This window comes from Suncus etruscus, chromosome 2 (genome assembly GCF_024139225.1).
Source record: "Suncus etruscus isolate mSunEtr1 chromosome 2, mSunEtr1.pri.cur, whole genome shotgun sequence".
NCBI lineage: Eukaryota > Metazoa > Chordata > Mammalia > Eulipotyphla > Soricidae > Suncus > Suncus etruscus.
The window spans coordinates 19,357,679-19,378,220 of record NC_064849.1 but is presented as its reverse complement, the minus strand read 5'-3'; the positions used below and the strand labels follow the sequence as shown (position 1 = coordinate 19,378,220).

Below are 20,542 nucleotides of genomic sequence, written 5' to 3'. Positions count from 1 at the left end.
TGAGGGTACATTTTTCTATACTGGTTGTCATAAACAAGTATTGTTCAACTTTGTGCAGATTGATCCACTCTGTAATGGGTTCATTGTTTTTGTTGTTGAGCTGGAATCGTGTCATTAGCCTGTAAGGTGCTTTTTCTCAAGATTGGAATATTTGAAACGCAACTTTATTTATTTATTTATTTTTTTGGTTTTTGGGCCACACCCGGTAACACTCAGGGGTTACTCCTGGCTATGCGCTCAGAAGTCGCTCCTGGCTTGGGGGACCATATGGGACGCCAGGGGATCGAACCGCGGTCCGTCCAAGGCTAGCGCAGGCAAGGCAGGCACCTTACCTCTTGCGCCACCGCCCGGCCCCGAAACGCAACTTTAAACACCAGACAACTGTTGTTCTTAGCACATTGGAAAGAAGAGTTTACAGGAAACTGGGGAAGCTGTTGTTAAGTCCTTTAAGTCCTTTAAGTCCTTTAAGTCCTTTCAGTCTGTAAGGCCTGGCCAGGATAGTTTCTTCCTCTTTCTTCTTTATTGCTTGGTCTAGTCATTGTTGGCTCTCATAGAAATAGAGTTCCACTATCCCTAAAGGGAGGTGGTTTTTGGGGTTTTTGGATCTCTGACCTGCCTGGGAGTTTTTGTGGTTAGATGTGGAGATTGAAATGGCCTTTTTCTCAGTTGCTTTTAAGGTCACCACCCTCTGAAGTTGTCCCAAATACATGTGGCTGGGCTTGCCAAACTCCTTTTGCTGTGGGGATCGCATCTCTGGGTTTCTCACATCTGGATGAGTGTGCCAGGTGCAAGGGCTTTTCTGAATGTTGCTGAATTCATAGTTCATGTGCACCCTAGAGGCAGCAAGTGATGGCTCACCAGCCTACAGTTAGAAGCAGACCCTAAAATCTTGGGCTTGGCCTTATGACTAGTCCCTCTTCCTCCAACCCTCCCCCCCCCACTCTTCTCTCTGCTCCAAGATTGGCGTCAGTGCTGGGGGTGAGAGTGGGGTGAAGTAGAAGGAGTCCTGACCTCATTCCTGGGCTGAGAAGCAGGGCTGCTGTTGGGGTCTTGCATTTGGGGCAGTAAAAAGAAACACACAGGTCTACCTCTATTGTGCCTCCATGTGTTTTGGTTACTTCTTTCCTAGATTGTCCCATGTCTGCTCTCTAGCTGAGGGCATTGTCCACTGAATCCTAGGCAATGCCTTGTGGAAAGTTGAAATTTTGTAAAACCTCAAACCCTGGTCCCCATCCGTGAATGGGGTGCATGTCTCTTCTTCCACTGTTGAAGGAAGCTGGTATCTTTCTGGCTTCTCTCTGCTTGCCCCCAGCATGACCTGCTCAGCACACACCAGTGGCAAGTTGTGGCGCAGAGGTCACTAACATTTCCTCATCTTTCACTCTTGGCCTGGGCTGAGTCCTAATCATTTCTGTTTTAGTTGTTTATTCCTTAGGTCTTCCTAGGTAATGCTAGACTTCTCTGCGACTTTGAGGGGAGCCCACGTGTTTGATGGGCCAATTCTGCCTCTGTCCTGATGGGGACCCAGTGCTAGCACATGAGTGTGTGTCTCAGAGAGGTGTTGCCTCATTCAGGGCTGGGAGCCTTGGGCAGGACAGTGTGGCTCAGTTGCCTGTGACCTGAGTGACCCTGAGTGATCATAGCAGGGTTTGGACAAGTGGCTCATTCCCTTAAAGAAACTAATGATATAACAGACACATTTTCAAAACTAAAGAAACTAACATGGAAGCCAGGTAGATGTAGATATTAATCTCTTGTGTAAAATTAAAAAAATGTTTTTATGAAAACTGACATTTTATTGGAAATAATATGAACCTGGGGAAAATGACTTTCAATTCTTGTATATTTTAGTCATTTTGTTCAGTTGATTATAGATTATGAAAGTCAGATATTTTTCCAAATTGCCATGGTAAAATTGGCTGTATGGATAAGCTTTGCAGCTCATTTTCCTTTTGTTTCATTAATTTTAAGATTAGTGTATGTGGTCAGGTGCTGGCTTTGATTACTGTTAAATTATGTTTCTTGCTGGTGGATGAGTTCTTTTGAGCTCTGTTATTAAGTGTGGCTGCTACATCACTGCATGATATTTGGATTATGCCTGTACGATAACCTTATTCTGTAAAATTTATACTTTATGCCAGTAAAAGCATAAATGATAATAGTAGTTGTTGCTGAATTGTTTGCTGAATAGAACATTTTGCCATTTATGACCTGTAATTTAATTTTTAAAAGGGGATTTAAAAGTTTTCCACATGCTTTCGTATAATTTAGTGTTTACATATATACATATATATATAGATATAGATATAGATGTATAGGGGAGATGAAGTGAGAAGAGTGGTATGTGTATTTGTATAAGTGAAGCAAAGGTGGCTATTAATTGGTAATTGTTGAATCTGAGTGATTAACATAGCTATATCATCCTTTCTACTTTGCATGTTTTTTAATTTATAAAAGTTAAAAAAATAAATCCTTTCCAAAGACAATGAGGGACGGTGGTCAGATTGCAGATTGACATTATGTGACAGCACAGACTAAAAATGGTTTTCCTGGGCTGTGGCAGTGCTGTCCTGAGCTGCTGTGGGAGCAGAGTGGCTGCCCCCGTATTGCCCCTGGAAATGACCATGCAGGGACAGACCCATGCTTCTAGTGCTTTGAAAATAAAACATTTTGTTTTTTTCGTAAGATACTTTCTTTTGCTATTTGGAACTGTGAATTCTGACACGAACGGGTACTGCCCTGGTCCTTTTTCAGATTCTGATTTCTGTTAAAAATTACATTTTAGGGGACCCAGAGAGATAGCTCAGCGGCGTTTGCCTTGCAAGCAGCCAATCCAGGACCAAAGGTGATTGGTTCGAATCCCGGTGTCCCATATGGTCCCCCCGTGCCTGCCAGGAGCGATTTCTGAGCCGACAGCCAGGAGTAACCTCTGAGCAATGCCGGGTGTGGCCCAAAAACAAAAAAAAAAAAAAATTACATTTTAGGGGCCGGTGAGGGGGCGCTAGAGGTAAGGTGTCTGCCTTGCAAGCGCTAGCCAAGGAAGGACCGCGGTTTGATCCCCCCGTGTCCCATATGGTCCCCCCAAGCCAGGGGCAGTTTCTGAGTGCTTAGCCAGGAGAAACTTCTGAGCATCAAATGGGTGTGGCCTGAAAAACCAAAAAAAAAAAAAATTACATTTTAAATCTTTATTTTGATTGGGGAAGCACTTATGCTGTGCTGAGGAGCCCTGGGCGGCTCCCAGGCTGTGTGCGCCTGACAGCTAAACTGCTTCTGGGGTCCTTGATGCTGGGGACCACAATGCTGGCTGTGGGCCAGGTGCTGCTGGGAGTGCAACTTGGGACCTCCTGGATATGAGGCAAACTTTCTAAGCCCATTGTGCTGTCACCAAATGAAATCTTTATTTAGTCCCTCCTTTTTAGATTTAATTTTCTAGATGAAGAGAGATTTCTTCTTGCTTGTAAAGATACTTGTGTTTGAATTGGGATTTTTGCTACTTTATCTAGAATTTCCCTCCCAATTTTCAACATTTGCTTTGAAATGAGAAGATAGATAGAATGAATTTCTGGAGGCTGAAAGTACCAATTGGTCTGAAAGACTTTAAACCATCAGAAGTAATCTTATTCGTTCCAATTTAGTAGGTCTGCAGATGACTTTAATCGTAGTAATACAATATGGGAGAGAAACAGATTGAATTTATAATGTAATCCTATACAAAGTACACATGAGAAATGAAGCTATTTGTTGAAAAATGAAGTCGTTTCCATCTCAAAGCATTTTGGGGCCTTATTTGGTAGCAGAGTTTAGGTTTGGGAAGCTCTGAGCGATCACTTTCAATTTTAGTTCAGTTTGCTGCTTTATTACAAGTATTAGGTTTCCAAGATGCAAGAATGGTAAACACCAGCTTGCAGATAAGTCATAGGCAGTTTCCAAAGTGGACAGTTTCATTTAGGGGGGTTAGTAGTACAGATGTAGGTGTAAGGGTTTTCTGTTTCTTCATCATTCAGTGAATGTAGATTTCCATGGGGCAGTCACTGCTATATGTTTAGGAAGGGAGAGGTTTAAGACCATTGTTCCAGAGCATGACATGAATTCATAAAAAGCATTTCATAACCATGAGAAGGGTAATTCAATTCTCCTTAGAAATCTTTTTAAAAATTTAAAACATTAATTTATTGAGGTAAAATGAATTTACAAGAGTCCCAAGTTTGTCTTATGGACAGTGTCACTATTGCACACTCACCACCAATCAAGCACCAGCAACTTTCTCCTGCAGTCCATAAGACCTTGAAGGATTTTTTAAAATTCTGGAATATGGATGGGCCTTTTACTGTTTTGAGGACAGCTGTTGCATTTTAAAGCCAGTGTTGAAGACTATGATGTAGACTTTTTCTTTTTTTGTCTTTTTCATCAAAGACATATATTGCTCAATTATCCTCTTTTTTTTTGGGGGGGTATTTGATCATACTTGGCAGTTCTCAGGGCTTACTCCTTGTGGGATTCAGGGCGCATGGTAAGGGGTGCCATGAATTGAACCCACGTAGGTTATATGCAAGACAAATACCTCAACTTCTGTCGTATTACTCCCACACCTCAACTTTGTCTTTCTAATTTCTGTTGTAACACTGTAACATAATAAATGATCATTAATAAGCTATCAAGAAAATAATTTCTTTTTTGTATATCTTTATTTAAACAGCTTGATTACAAATATGATTGTAGTTGGGTTTCAGTCATGCAAAGAACACTCCTCTTCAGCAGTGCAACATTCCCATCACCAATGTGCCAGATCTCCCTCCTCCCCACCCCACCCCCGCCTATACTCTATATAGGCTTCTGTTTCCCTCATTCATTCACATTGTTAGGATAGTTCTCAGTGTAGTTATTTCCCTAGCAACACTCCTCACTCTTTGTGGTGAGCTTCATGTAATGAGCTGGACCTTCCAGCCCTCTTTTCTTTGGTCTCTGAGAATTACTGCAAAAATGTCTTTTATTTTTCTTAAAACCCATAGATGAGTGAGACTATTCTGCATTTTTCTCTCTCCCTCTGAATAGCTGTGAATAGCCAGTGAGGCTCTAATGGCAGAGCACTTGCTTTGCTTCTGAGAAACCAGAATGCCTCCTACAGCTAACTATCATGTATCACTTTTATTACCTGGAATTACTTTGTAATACCTTTTGCTAATTTTGTTTTAATGGCTCTTTTGTATTTTCGTTATGTTGCCTTACCAGTTGGATGTTTTAATTTCTATTAAAAAATTTTTTTAAGCCCAGGTGCTCAGTTAACTGACTGTCATTTTCTTCATATTTTCAGGAGACTAACTTTCACTGTCCCCCATTTTATATGATCAAGGTCATATCTGTTACTTCTTGGTTTGGATATCAACAATATGTTCCTGGATGTCTGCTTGTGGTGGCTTCTACTCTTTTGGTTTCAAGCACTCATTTGAGAGAGGGGGGAGAGAGAGAGAGAGAAAGAGAGAGAGAGGAGAGAGAAAGGAGAGAGAAGAGAGAGAAGAGAGAGAGGAGAGAGAATGTTTCCATATCTAGCAGTAATTAGGGTTTACTCCTGGCTCTGCACTTAGGGATCTCTTCTAGTATACTCAGGGAACTAACTGTAGGTAGTGCTGGGGATTGAACCCAGGATGGCTGCATGCAAGGCAAATTGCCTTACTTGTTATGTTATCTTCTGCCCCTATTCGATTTTTTTCCCTGGTGCGCTCTCTGTCTCTCTGCCTCTGTCTCTGTCTCTCTCTCTCTTTCTCTCATATTGTTAATGTTTTGTTCAATGGTTGTGGCTATTTGGAACTGATTTCCACTAGACTAGGTCCCCTGTGTTACTAGAAATTAGAAATGGAAGTTCTAGACATGATGTTAGGGATAATATGGTGTTGGAGATGGGGCCCAATCTGGTGCCTTCAGCTAGGACAGAAATTGCTTTGTCTGTAAGGAAGGCAGTAGAGCTCATCTGTTTAGGGGACAGGTAGAGAGACTCAGGCAGGGCTTCATGGCCACCAAGGTTGAGGCCTGCAGCAGGTCAAGTAAGAAAGTAAGAAAAGCAATAGCACAGCGGGAAGGGGGTTTGCCTTGCACGCTGCTGACCTGGGTTCGATCCCCCAGCATCCCATATGATCCCCTGAGCCCATCAGGAGTGATTTCTGAGTGCAGAGCCAGGAGTAACTCCTGAGAGCCGTTGGGGTGGCCCAAAAACAAACAAACAAAAACTAAAAAAAAAAAAAAAAAAAAAAGAAAGAAAATAAGAAAAGTATGGATTTCACAATTTCGAGAGCTCTGCCAGGACAGGCTCTGGACCCTGGAGGGAAGGAAGCCTAATACATGTTTTAGCCTCAGGAAGGAGAGTTTTTGGTCCATGCAATTTCCATTTTTTTCTCAGAAAGAATGATATGTGGTTTCACATAAGTGATTATTTTAGAGATTCCTCTTATCATTTTTCTGAATTCCGGCCCTGCCTCAGGTAGGTTAGGTTTGTCATACAAACTGGACCCTAGTGGTAGTAGGATCTGGAACCCATCTAACACATGCCAATTTTTAAATTTTATCTTTGGGCCATACTCAGACCAGGCCAAACCCATACAAGGGCTTCCTCCTGGCTCTCTGATCACTCCTGGATGTGCTAGGAGATCATACAAACTGCCAGGGATTGAATTAGGATTGGCTGTATGCAAGGTTTAAAGAGAAATTTTTGTTTATTTGAAGTTTCTCAGAGCTAAAATGAAAAAAAATTTTTTTTAATTTTTTTAAAAAATTCTTTTTATTTAAGCACCACGATTGCATACATGATTGTAGCTGGGTTTCAGTCATAAAACGAACACCTCCCTTCTCCAGTGCAACATTCCCACCACTAATGCCCCCATCTCCCTCCTTCCCCACCCTCTGCCTGTATTCGAGACAGGCATTCTATTTCTTTCACTCATTAACATTGTCATGATAGTGTAGTCAGAAGATGAAAAATTTCAAACGTAAGAAAATAAGGAGAGTTGCTTACCAATCTTACTCATTTTTGAAATTTAAGGATTTTTGCACATTTGTCTTATATATCACTTTATACTTTCTCTTTTATTTGTGAAATAGTTGAGATTCCTGATATCTTTGATTTTATATATATATATAAATATATATATATATATATATATATATATATATATATATATATATATATATATATATGTGCAAAGCTAGTGAAAAACCAAGCAACATGCCTTGAGCAGTAGGAAAACAGTTTTAGTTTGCTAGTGGACCCAGTGAGCTCATGCTCCACAACTGGGCTCCAAACAAAGGCAAGAGCTCTGTTTGAGAAACTGATGGGGGGTTGGGCATTTGTAGGCAGCTGGCTGAAGAGGACAGAGCAGAAATTTCCAAGTGTGTTATTTTACATAGTAGGATCTGGACCACCTCAGGGACATGAGCTCATTGGAAGACATTTCCAGGTTACCAAAATTACAGAGGGAGACAGACTACATCAAGGACACCCCAAATGCCCTCTATGGTTATGTCGTGCTGCCCAGATCAGCTGTCCCTGGGCAGTGCCTGCTGTGTGTGAGTCTGTCTGATAGGTGGGCAGGGAGCTCTTTTCCTTTTCACCCCATTAGAGAATTGACAGCTCTTTGGTATCATCTTTAGTACCAGGAGTATTGAGGCCTTTTAAACGAACTTGTGACATGCTGAGATAGTTTCTTCTTTCGTGCCCTCTACTGAGAAGGACTTCACCAGAGTCCTCCACATGGCTAACTTCCTACCTTCAGTTCTGAGCTCCACTGGCCTCCTCAGTAGACCTTTCCCTAATCATCAGACTTTGTGCTGTGTCCTCTTTCCCATTCCATTTATTACTCTTGTTTTGCTTCACTGCTTTGCTGCCTGCTTGTTGGTCTTCATTACCTCGGTAAAGTTGGGATTGTGTGGCTCATGTCGGGCCTGCTGCTCTGCTGCTTTCAGGGACCTAAGACCTTCTGGCACTAAGAGCAGTGAAGCACATGTTTCAAGACAAGTCAGCTACTGGAGAGCTTAATAAGAAAATGTTCCTAGGGACCAAAGAGAGTACAGTGGTAAGGTTATTGCCTTATTGCCTCATTTCATGCGACGAACCAGACTTCGATTCCTAGCATCCCATATGGTCCCCCTAACACCTCCAGGAAATACCTGAGTGTAGAGCCAGGAGTCAGTGCTGAGGATTGCTGGGTGTGACTCCCTAATCTCCCTTCGAGAAAAGAAAGGGTTCCCAAAGTTTTTTTTATTATTATAACCATCTTTTATTTCTTATAACAGATTCCATTCCAGAGCTGCTCTTTTCTCAAGAGCTTTCACCAGCAGCTGTGCTTGCAAAAAGTGCCTTCCAGGACATTTAATCTTTTAAATGCTCAAAATGTTTTGAAAATATATCAAGAATCAAGTCACTATGACTGGTTTGAGAGGCAGTGATTTCACTGACATAATTCTCATTTGAGATCACGTTATTTGAGCTTATAGCTAGTCAATCTGTTTTGGTCCAATATGAAACAGGATGAAATGATCTTACAATTCGCATCTCCTTTTATGGTTATTTGAACTTCTTCTATTTAGTACATCATTTGCAATTTGCAATCCATGATGCTTCTTATTGTTACATTGTCAATTGTTGAGAATGTTCTTTAGAATGAGCTTATAATAAACATATAATGATTTTATCATAGAAGGGGGATGGGCCCGGAGAGATAGCACAGCGGCATTTGCCTTGCAAGCAGCCGATCCAGGACCAAAGGTGGTTGGTTTGAATCCCAGTGTCCCATATAGTTCCCCATGCCTGCCAGGAGCTATTTCCGAGCAGACAGCCAGGAGTGACCCCTGAGCAGCGCCGGGTGTGGCCCAAAATAAACAAAAACAAACAAACAAACAAAAAAAAGGGTTGGATTCTTTTGAGAAATGTGTAATTTCAGACCAACTGAAAAGATGTCGGATTGATTCACAGATATTCATGCTCTCCATTGGAGTTCCCAGCAGTCACATTTTACTACAGTTATTTAACATCCCTTTCTACTTTATTTTTGAGCTATTCGTGAGAGTTGCAGGCACTCAGAACCATTCTCTGCCTCATCAGGGAGACTGTCCAGTGACCCTTTTAGAGCTTGAGCAGCATCCCACCCTGGGCCCTTACACTGAACCAACCACCTTATTGGCTTTTTGGGAGTAAAGTGCAGTTGGTGCACAGAACCGACTGTTGGTCTTTAGGATTTTGGTGGAGGCAGTACTCTGGTGATGAGTGTGGCGTTGGAATGGTGATGCCATCACTAATTGCATTATAGATCACACTACCTCAGTCGAGATGAAAAAAGAATACAACGTTATGAACTGATCAAACCTAGGAACCCAACATTGACTTATTGCCCTTAGTTAATCAATCTGTAGATATTAGTCATTTGCCTTCATTTCCCTGTCCATATCCCTTCTCTCCTTTTATAGCAAAGGAAATCATGGACCACAGTGCAGAGAGTTACTTTGTCTCCTTAGGGTTTTGAGCTGGAACTGTTTTCCTCACATGTTTGGAGATTACAGACCATTTACTTTGTAGTGGCTGCTTCCATTTGGGTTTCACTGAGATTTCACAAGCGATACTCTTTTGTTAATGAATTGTATGTAATAAGGGGCTTATGATGTTGCTTTATCTCATCACAGACATGTATTTTTTGTTCACTTGGTTTAGGTGGTCTGCCATATCACGATGTATTTTCCCCTCTTTGCATTTAACACTTTTTTTTGGGGGGGGGGGTGGCATACCTGGTAGTGTACAGAGCTTACTCCTGACTGACTCTATGCCTGGCAGACCTCAAAGGACTATATAGGGTGCTGGTCCCAAAACAAAACAAACCAAAACTAAGAAGAATGCTAAGTCAAACATAGAAAAGCTAGAACATAAAAAATTTCCACAAGAAAACTGTTAACTCTTGGGTTGGAGAGATGGCATGGAGGTAGGGCATTTGCCTTGCATGCAGAAGGACAGTGGTTCGAATCCTGGCATCCCATATGGTCCCTGGAGCCTGCCAGGAGTGATTTTTGAGCGTAGAGCCAGGCGTAACCCCTGAGTGCTGCTGAGTGTGACCCAAAAACCAAAAACCAAAAAATAAAAGAAAAAAAACCCGCTACTCTACATGAATTTCTCTTATTCAGTCTTTACCTGCTCCTTTCCACTAATTCTTATTTATTATTCTGTTTTGCACAAATGAGTATATGTGTATATGCAGTGTTTTTTTCTTTTTATTTCTTTTTAAAAATTTATTTGTTTATTAATTGATTGATTGGTTTCTGGCCCACACCCAACAGCGCTCAGGTTTCATTCCTGGCTCTGCATGAAGAAATTACCCCTGGCAGGCTGGTGGACCATATGGGATTCTGGGAATCAAACCAGGTCCCTCCTGGGTTGGCCTCACTCAAGGTAAACACCCTACTGCCTTGCTCTCTCTTTGGCCCCTATGTAATTTTTTTTTCTATTTAGGTTAAGTAAAAGGAAGCATGCTATTTATAATCTATTTGAAAATGAACTAATTTGCAGCCTCAGTCTTGATCAAAGTCAACCCTTCTGTGTAGTGAAGAGTGGCTACAGCTGAATCCGTGGACTTGAGAGTGAGGTGGATGAGCCTTCTGGTTATGATCAGGTTGGGGCTAGATCTGCAGCAGTGAGTTCTTACAGGTGTCTTTGTATTGAGATCTTGGGGATAAAAATCTGTCTCTTGCCCCCTCATGCCATACCCCAGTCCCCTCCCCCAATCCTGAGGGTGCCCTCTCAGCTGGATGCACAGTTACCTGCTTGCAGTTCCTTTTCTCTTCTCAGAAATTACCTTTGTATGTCTCCTGTGTATTTAGTCCTGGCTTGGTGCATGGGAATTGTAAGTAGTATCATCCAAGTCTATTCCTCAAACCCCCCTCTCAATTGTTCTTATGTATTTTTTGGCGGGGAGGTTTGGGTATACTTGTTAGTTCTCAGACTTATTCCTATTTCTGTGCTCAGGGATCATTCTAGCTTATGAGACTATATATATATAGTGTTAAGGAATGAACTTGGGTAGTGTTAAGGAATGAACTTGGGTTGGCCACATGCAAGACAAGTGCCTAACTATACTATTTTTCTGGTCCTTCCCCAAATATTTTTATTTATTCATTTATTTTGTTTTTGGGCCACATCTGGCGGCGCTCAGGAGTTACTCCTGGCTCTGCACTCAGAAATCGCTCCTGGCTGGGGGGCCATATGGAATGTCGGGTCTGTCCCAGGTTTGCCAGGTGCATGGCAAATACCCTACTGCTGTTCTATTGTTCTGGCCCACCCCAAAATATTTTAAAAAATATTCTGCAATTGCCTATATGTTCAACTTTTTTTTGGTATTTTTTCTTATGTTCATAAAGCTCATTTTTCAATCTTTTTTCTTTATTTTTCAGATTGTATAATTTATATTGATCAAAGTTAAGCTCTGGGTCGGAGAGATAGCATGGAGGTAAGGCATTTGCCTTTCATGCAGGAAGTCATTGGTTCGAATCCTGGTGTCCCATATGGTCCCCCGTGCATGCCAGGAGCAATTTCTGAGCCTGGAGCCAGGAATAACCCCTGAGCACTGCTGGGTGTGACCCAAAAACCACAAAAAACAAAAAAACAAAAATCCAAAGTTAAGCTCAATGACTCTTTACTCTTTTATTTCTGTTTTGCTGAAAGGTAACCTACTCGGTTTTAAATTCCAGCTATATTTTCAGTTAAAAATTTTTTATTTTGGAGACTGAAGAGTTAGTATAGGAGGTAAGATACTTCTATGTATGAAGCTAACTCCTTTTGATTCCTGGTAACGCATATGGTTTCCTTAGTACCACCAGACTTTACTCCTGAGCACAGAGCCAGGAATAACCCTTGAGCACTACCAGGGATGATCTGAGAAAGAAAAGTTTTTTTTTTTTGGGGGGTGGGGGTGGTGGTGGTGGTTACACCTGGTGGTGGCGGTACTTAGGGGTTATTCTTGGCTCTGTGCTCAGAAATCGCTCCTGGCAGGCTCGGGGGACCATATGGGATGCCGGGATTCGAACCACCATCTGTCCTGTATCTGCTGTGTGCAAGGCAAACACCCTACCACTGTGCTATCTCTCCAGCCCCAGAAAAGTGATTTTTTTTCTTATCTTTTTTATATTAGTATCTTTATTTAAACACCTTGATTACAAATATGATCGTAGTTGGGTTTTAGTCATGTAAAGACACCCTCCTTCACCGGTGCAACATTTTCACTACCAATGTCCCAAATCTCCCTCTTCTCCATCCCACCCCCCACCACCTGTACAGACATTTTTTTTTTTTTTTTTTTTTTTTGGTTTTTGGATCACACCTGGCATGCTCAGGGGTTACTCTTTGCTCTATGCTCAGAAATTGTTCCTGGCAGGCTCAGGGGACCATAATGGGATGCCAGGATTCGAACCACCAACCTTCTGCGTCCAAGGCAAACGCCTTACCTCCAAACTATCTCTCCGACCCATTTATAGGCTTTCCACTTCCCTCATTTATTCACATTGTTATGATAGTTCTCAGTGTAGTTATTTCTCTAACTGCATTCACCACTCTTTGTGGTGAGCTTCATGTCGTGAGCTGGACCTTCCAGATCTCCTCTCTTTTGTCTCTGAGGATTATTGCAAAAATGTCTTTTATTTCTCTTAAAATCCATAGATGAGTGAGACTATTCTGTGTTTATCTCTCTCCCTGTGACTTTTTTCACTCAGCATAATAGATTCCATGTACATCCATGTATAGGAAAATTTCATGACTTCATCTCTCCTGAAAAGTGATTTTTAAAGTAAATTTTTTTCACTTTAAAATCTGTTGTTTCCGGGCCGGAGATATAGCATGGAGGTAAGGAGTTTGCCTTTCATGCAGAAGGTCATTGGTTCAAATCCCGGCATCCCATATGGTCTCTTGTGCCTGCCAGGAGTGATTTCTGAGTATTAGAGTCAGGAGTAACCCCTGAGCACTGCCAGGTGTGACCCAACCCCCCCCCCCCAAATTTGTTGTGATTCCGTGCTCGCTTCGGCGGCAGCAGGTATACTAAAATTGGAACAATACAGAGAAGATTAGCACGGTCCCTGCGCAAGGATGACACGCAAATTAGTGAAGTGTTCTATATTTTTTAAGTCATTACTGGAAAAAAATATCTATTGTGATTCCTAAGAGTTACCATAGCTCTTTGGAGATCCTTTTCTGAACGCTGAGTCATTTTGAGTTCACGTATATCTTTATACTTTAGAATGGGTGCGATTTTGCAGTATTTCGGAATGCCAAATGATTTTGGATTGTGTCTTAGACCACGTGAAATGGTTTGTGTATATAGACTCTGCTGCTGAATTCCCTGTTGTGTGGTGATACTGGTATTTCAATGGTAGTTTATCCTAGGCTCTATCTGGCTCAGACTCAGTGTGTAAGTCTTGTCATATAGATTCAGATAATTTTGTGTTTTACACCTTTGTAAGCGGTCCTGAGTCTGTTCTACATATCTCCTCTGCTTGGTTCAGCTGATACTTGCAGAGTCAGGCTGAGAGGTGTCCTTAGCGCTTCTCATGGACATCGCCGCTGACAGGCCTGCTCTCTGCTTGCCTTCTTTTTTTTTTTTTTTTTGGTTTTTGGGCCACACCCGGTAACTCTCAGTGTTACTCCTGGCTGTGCGCTAAGAAGTTGCTCCTGGCTTGGGGGACCATATGGGAACGCCGGGAGATCAAACCAAGGTCCGTCCTAGGCTAGCCCTGGCAAGGCAGACATCTTACCTCTAGCGCCACCGCGCCAGCCCCTCTGCTTGCCTTCTTATCCATGAAAACAGTTGATGTTCTGTGCCATTCCTGGGACTGCATTCTGGCTTCAGGGCAAAGCTGCTGTCCACTCCCAGAGCAGTGCCTCAACACTGTCTTCAGGCCTACCCTTCTCCCAGTCTTCCAGCCCTTTGTTTTGCTTTGCAAAATCATTTGCTAGTTACTTTGTGGCTCCATGCACTGTTAATCAGGTTATTTTACAGGTTTTTTTTGTGTTTTTTTTTTTTTTTTTTGTTTGTTTGTTTGTTTTTGGGTCACACCCGGCAGCGCTCAGGGGTTACTCCTGGCTCTATGCTCAGAAATCACTACTGGCAGGCTCAGGGGACCATATGGGATGCCGGGATTCCAACCATCGTCCTTCTGCATGAAAGGCCTTACCTCCATGCTATCTCTCCAGCCTCAAGTTATTTTACAGTTATTTTTAAGGCTTTGATGTTAAACACGACTTCTCAGGAACTAAATAGAATATTGAAAAAAAATCTTTAGTGAGAGATGGACTTGAAAAGTCTGTGTTCTCTAGAACAACGTTTTTCCGCCGACTGTGGCCCCTGTCAATCGCCTTGTTTACTTCCTATGCCCATCCCATCCTATGTTTGGATTCTATTCTCATGTGGTCCCCATTTATGACTTTTCATCTATGGTCTCCTTGGATTTTCTCAGGGGCCCATATCAGGGTCATATAGTCCCTGGTCTAGAAACAATGCCCTGGGGAAGCAGACCAATAGAACAAAGGTACAGGAAGATAAATTTTTTTTTTTTTTTTTTTTGGTTTTTCGCCCACACCTGGTGGTGCTTGGGTTACTCCAGGCTCTATGCTCAGAAATCGCTCCTGGTAGGCTAGGGAGATCATATGGGATGTCAGAAATCAAACCCAGGTCTGTCCTGGGTCAGTCACATACAAGGCAAATGCCCTATTGCTTGCTGTGCTATATCTACAACCACAGGAAGATAATTTTATAACATTAGATCATGCAGTTAAAGAGGCTGAGAAGTCCTCCCTCATCTCCTGGGGCAAGCTAGAGACCTAGGAAAGCCAGGGTTGTAATTCAAGAGTTTAGAGGTCTGGATGCAGTTCTGATGTGGGGTTAAAGGTTTGAAATCTGGAGTGTTGAGGGTAGAAGATTATCTCAATGCAGATGATCAGCTTAGAAGGGCCAGATTCTTCCTCTTTGGCCTCTTTATTCTATTTGGATCCTCAACAGATTGGGTAATACTCACATTAGAGTCTAAATTCAAATGCTAATTTTATCCTGAAACAATCTCATCTTGAAAGAATGCTAGCCAAGTATCTGGCACTCTGAAAATGTAATAACATTTAATTAAGTGAAAAAAATTTAATTAAATGAAATTATTTATTTATTGTTTTGATTTTTGGGCCACACCCAGTGAAGCTCAGGGGTTACTCCTGACTATGTGCTCAGAAATCCCTCCTGTCTTGGGGACCATATGGGATTCGGGGGGATCGAACCATGGCCCATCCTAGGTTAGCACATGCAAGGCAAACGCCCTACCACTTGTGCCATCGCTCTGGTCCCATTTAAGTGAAATTTATTAAAGTAAAATAATCAACTTTTTAGTATGTTCTAAGCATTGCAGTAGGCTAGCTTATGGGGTACAGAAAGAAACCCTGAATAGTTTTGAAAAGGCACATCATAAAGTATCTTCTGATGAGGCCAGAGAGATAAATACAGTGGTTAAGGGGTTTGCCTTGTATATATAGCCAACCCAGGTTGATCCCCTAGACAGAAGTAATTCCTGCATGCAGAGCTGGGAATAACCCCTGAGCACTGATGGGTATGACTCAGAAACCAAGGAAGGAAAATTCTGTTTTAGTTGAAATGTAGATTTGTTGGGAGATCTATTAATAAATGGTTGCTAGGGCCCAGAGTGATAGTAGGGTGGCCTTGCTTGTAGCCTAGGTTTGATCTCTAGCACCCTAGATGGTCCCCTGAGTCCACCAGGAGTGATCCCTGAGCTCAGAGCCAGGAATAAGCCCTGAGCATTGCTATATGTGACTCCAAAACAAAACAAACAAATAAGAAATTGTTGTCATTTTTGCTCTCATTATTGCATAAACATATTTTAATTTAGACAGCATTGATCTAGTTGGAGAGGAAGGGATAATTTTTTGGACACATTTTGTAGGTTGAATAAAATCTGGCAGTAGACTGTTGAGAGAGAGAGAGAGAGGTTAGACGATTGCTGTTTGCAACCGGGGGATGATAATGAAACTGAATCTGAAAGCATTATGCAGGCAGACACATTTAATTTGAGGGAAAGAGTAATTTAGGAACAGTTGCTTTTGAAGTGCTTGCCAGCATTATTTAGCAGGAAGTTGGAAAGTTGAAGAGCTCAAGAAAGTAAGTGAAAGTAGAAATATCAGCTGGGAAATTGAAGTAGGAGCAAAGATAAACAAAAGGGACTACATTAAACAAGAAATTCTGTACCCCAAAGGAAATAGTGCCTAGGACACAAAGGCCACCCACAGAATGGGAGAAACTATTCACCAATACCCATCACTAATTATCAGGGAGATGCAAATCAAAGCAACAATGATTTATCATCTCATGCCACAGAGACTGGCACACATCACAAAGAACAAGAACAATCAGTTCTGGTGGGATGTGGGAAGAAAGGAATTCTTCATTCACTGCTGGTGGGAATACCATTTAGTCCAGCCTTTCTGGAAAACAATCTAGATATTCCTCAAAAAACTGGAAATTGAGCTCCCATATGATCCAGCAATACCACTCCTAGAGATATACCCTAGGACCACAAAAACACAATACAAAAATGCCTTATTCTCTCCTATGTTCAGCACAGCACTATTTATAATAGCCAGAAACTAGAAACAACCTAGGTGCCTGACAGCAGATATGTGGCTAAAGAAACTGTGGTACATATACACAATGGAATACAATGCAGCTATTAGGAAAAATGAAGTCATGAAATTTTCCTATACATGGAAGGACATGAAGACTATTTTGCTGAGTGAAATGAGTCAGAGGGAGAGGGATAGACAGAATAGACTCACTCATCTGTGGATATAAGAAAAATAACAGATAGTATGGGTAACAATATCCAGAGACAATAGAGAGGACAGCCCATGATAAGAAGCTTACCCGCCTAAAGAGTGGTGAGTGCAATTAGAGAACTAACTGCACTGACAACTACCAGGACAATGAGGGGAGGAGATGGGAAACATTGATGGTGGGAAAATTGCACTGGTGAAGGGTGGTGTACATTCTAAGACTGAAACCCAACTGCAAATATTTTTGTAATCATGATCCTTAAATAAAGAAATTATTAAAAATTAAAAAAGGATCAGCTGTGAAATTGGAGTCAAAGAGAAAGACTGAGGTGATCTAGTGGTCATAGGAGAAGAGTTTGTAGTCCAGAGGCTGTTCAGAGACATTCTGTGGGGGTGAGGATGGGGCAGGAAAAAAAAAATGAATGGAGTGTGTGTATTAGTAATGGAGATTTTCCTTCAAAGGAATATCCAAAGACTTTTATACTCCCACTGTAGAAACGAGAACAAAAAGCATATTTCATAGGTGATTTAGTATACTCTCTTGGAGGAAATTGAAGTTAAGAGTCTAGAGTTCAGTTTCAAATGTAATAGGGATTGGAATGGAACTGGATATTAGGGGAAGGTCCTTTTCTTGGTGGTATGATGATGGATAATCAGTCATAGAGACAAAAAAGAGTAGTAATGTAAAGTTCTAGAGTAGACAGAGAAAATCAGAATGTAGAACACCATTTAGAAGGTTATAACACATAAGGACATTTCTTTCTTAAACGGGAAGGGAGAGGAGGACAGATGAAAGCACGAAGAAGTTTTGTCAGGTGAATTGGGAACTTCAGACTCAGAATTGACTAAGAATGAGAGGAGAAAGTATGAAATCAACCCTTTCACTTGCAGTGTATAGTGTCAGAAAGTAGTTGGAAATAAGTGTTCCTTTTGGCAATAGCTAGAAAACAACTAGAAAAGCTAGGAAATAGCTCAGAGTGCTGGTCCACATCTTTGCCTTCAGGAACCCTGGGTTCAATCCCTGACACTATCTGTTCCCTGAGTATCTCCAGGACTGACCCCAAAAGGAGATCATAAAGAGAATGACCATCTTGGGTTGAGTAAAGACTGAGAGCTAAGGGTAGTATTATGTGATATTTGTCTTCTAAAAATGTTTACAAATTTTTGGAGGGTTCAGATGGAAACCTGATAAGGTGAACAGCTGAGTATCTTATGTGTGTGTTTTGCTTTATTATGAGGCAAAATGCACAAAAATACCCTGATTTTCTTAATATCTTTTTGGTATTACACCTGGTAATACTTGGCCAATTGGTCTGGACAGTGCCGTGCTTGGGCCTTCCCATACTTAGACCTAGTGGGGGCACCAGGGCCACCATGGGGGGCATGTGGTATTGGTCAATTGGGAATTAACCTTGAATCCTGATCTTGTACCCCCATTCCTGAGCTACCTCCCTTACCCTTTATTTCTTCCTAAGTGAACTTTAGTAATTTGTGTCTTCAGGGAGTTTGCTCATTTCATCCAAGTTGGTTCATTGCCTAAAGCTGTTCATTATATTTTCTTGGAATGTTTTTCATTTCTCTAGAGTTGGTAAAGATCTCCTCATTCATTCTTGTTCTGTGGTCAGTTGAGGTGGTTTGGATTCTTTCCCAAGTAATTGGATGTCTGTATTGATTATGTTTCATATACCAAGAGAAGTAATTAATATGCCCAAGAGGCTCCTGAGGAGAACAAGTCATGTCTGACTTAGTGGGCACCAGGAGTGTAGTAATCTTTTATTATGAATAGGTAGGAAAGTTCCCATGTGCAAGCTGGTGATATCATGAAATTTGAATTTCCCTCTTGGGGTCAAAGGTGGCAAACACATGGACTTTGTTAACCTCTCCAGTGGAGAGGTGAGGTTTTTACATGTCAGTAGTTATAGGATTGGGGAAACATAACAAAACAAAACAGTGAGCCAGACTCTATTACCAAGTCCTGAAATTGGATTTAAAAGCAAAAAATTGTAATTTTTTTCCAGATTTGCTTGATTGATTTTTCCTTTTAAGGTTCATTGAATACTTTTTCTTCTATTTTTGATTTGCTGTTGGTCCTTATAATGAAGTTTTCATCTCAGTTACTGTTTTTCAGTTTGGAATTTCTATTTTTTGAGGTGGGGCAGAGCCAGTGGTTCTCAAGGGATGTTCCTGGCCAGTGGTTGGGATTCTCACCTGAGGATTGATTCTGGTGCTCCCGCACAGAAAGGATGCAGTTCAGCCCTTTGAGCAATTTCTTGACTCATATATATATATATAATATATTATATTATATATATAAATATATATAATATATATATATTAGCTTCTATTCCCTTACTGGTAATTTATTGTCACCATGCTATACTGATATACTGAGTTTTTTTTAGTTCTACGAAAGTATTTATAGCTGCTTGGGAGACTTTGTTGATAAGTCTAAAATCTTAGCTTCCCTCCCTTTTTTATTTTTCAAAGGCAATTCTTTTGGTACTCAGGGGCTACTCTTGCCTTTCTCCCCTAAACACCACCAGGAATAAGCTCTGTTCATGCTCAAAGGACCACAAATGGTGTCAAGGATTGAACTGGGGTTGGCCACATGCACATTAAGTATCTTAACTCATTTATTGTTTCTCTAGCTCCATAATAATAATTTATTATTGACACTGACACACTCCCTTCACCCCAATGTATTGGTCATACTTTATTAATACCTTTTTTGGGTGCATTTTACAATTTTTGTTGAAATGTGTGTGTTTGTTTACTCATTCTGATTTTTTTTGCCCCCTAGAGTCAGAGGTGGGTTTGCTCATTCTTCTTCTTATTGTTATTATTATTGTTATTATTATTATTATTATTATTATTACTTTGATAGTGACTTTCATGGACTAATTTTATTTTGTCTGTTTCTTCTACTGCTGTAGCTGCTGCTGTGTCTGCTCAGATTTTATGCCTCTTACATTTAAAGTTGACTTTTTTGTTGCCTGGTTGGTCAGTTGATTTAAATTCCTGATACAGTGAATCCTCACTTTTTGTCAGTAGTTCTGAGAGTTTCGGAATGTATTTAAAGTTCAGGCAGTTTACAAGTCTGTCCTGGCTTTTGCTTTGTTTGCAAAGTTCATACTCACCTGGGTATGAGTATCTTGAGTTTTCTTTTTTCTCTCCTGCTTGTTTATATTCTTGTGCAATTACACAATACAGAGACATAGATCTTATCAGGCCCACATTGGTTGTCTCATTCTGTAGTTCTCCCTATTAGATTTCTCCTAGTCTACTGATCCATTGCTTGCCCTGACTAGTATTGCAAACTCAGGCTGTGATATTGACCTGATATGTTGCCCCTGGAATCACTATTGTTTTTGATAATGCCTCAGACCTGGCATTCTTCTTACTTTACTCTTCTTAACTTAGGTCCCTGTGCAGCAGAACTGCCAGTCTTTACAGTCTTTACAGAGCCTTTCACCCCATCCCCATTCTTCTCAGGTTTTGGGCTTTGGTAAACTTTCTTCCATAAACACTTTTGATTTTGTCCTATGTCTAGACTGTCTAGAGTGGACCTGTGTTATAGTGAGCTCAAAGGTTAAAAAAAAAAAGAATTCATATCTTTTTTTTTTTTTTGGTTTGTTTTTGTTTTGGGGCCACACCCGGTGGCACTCGGGAGTTTACTCCTGGCTATCTGCTCAGAAATAGCTC

General features: G+C 41.1%; 1 protein-coding gene and 1 non-coding gene across 2 annotated transcripts in view; both read left to right on the top strand.

The window, feature by feature from the left end:
* Nucleotides 1-20,542, top strand: part of DIS3L2 (DIS3 like 3'-5' exoribonuclease 2) — a 306,442-nt gene that overhangs the window by 21,098 nt on the left and 264,802 nt on the right. The gene's annotated exons all lie outside the window — the stretch shown is intronic.
* Nucleotides 13,028-13,137, top strand: LOC126003209 (U6 spliceosomal RNA). Its single transcript, XR_007493743.1, has one exon. It is a non-coding gene; the product is annotated as a U6 spliceosomal RNA (small nuclear RNA).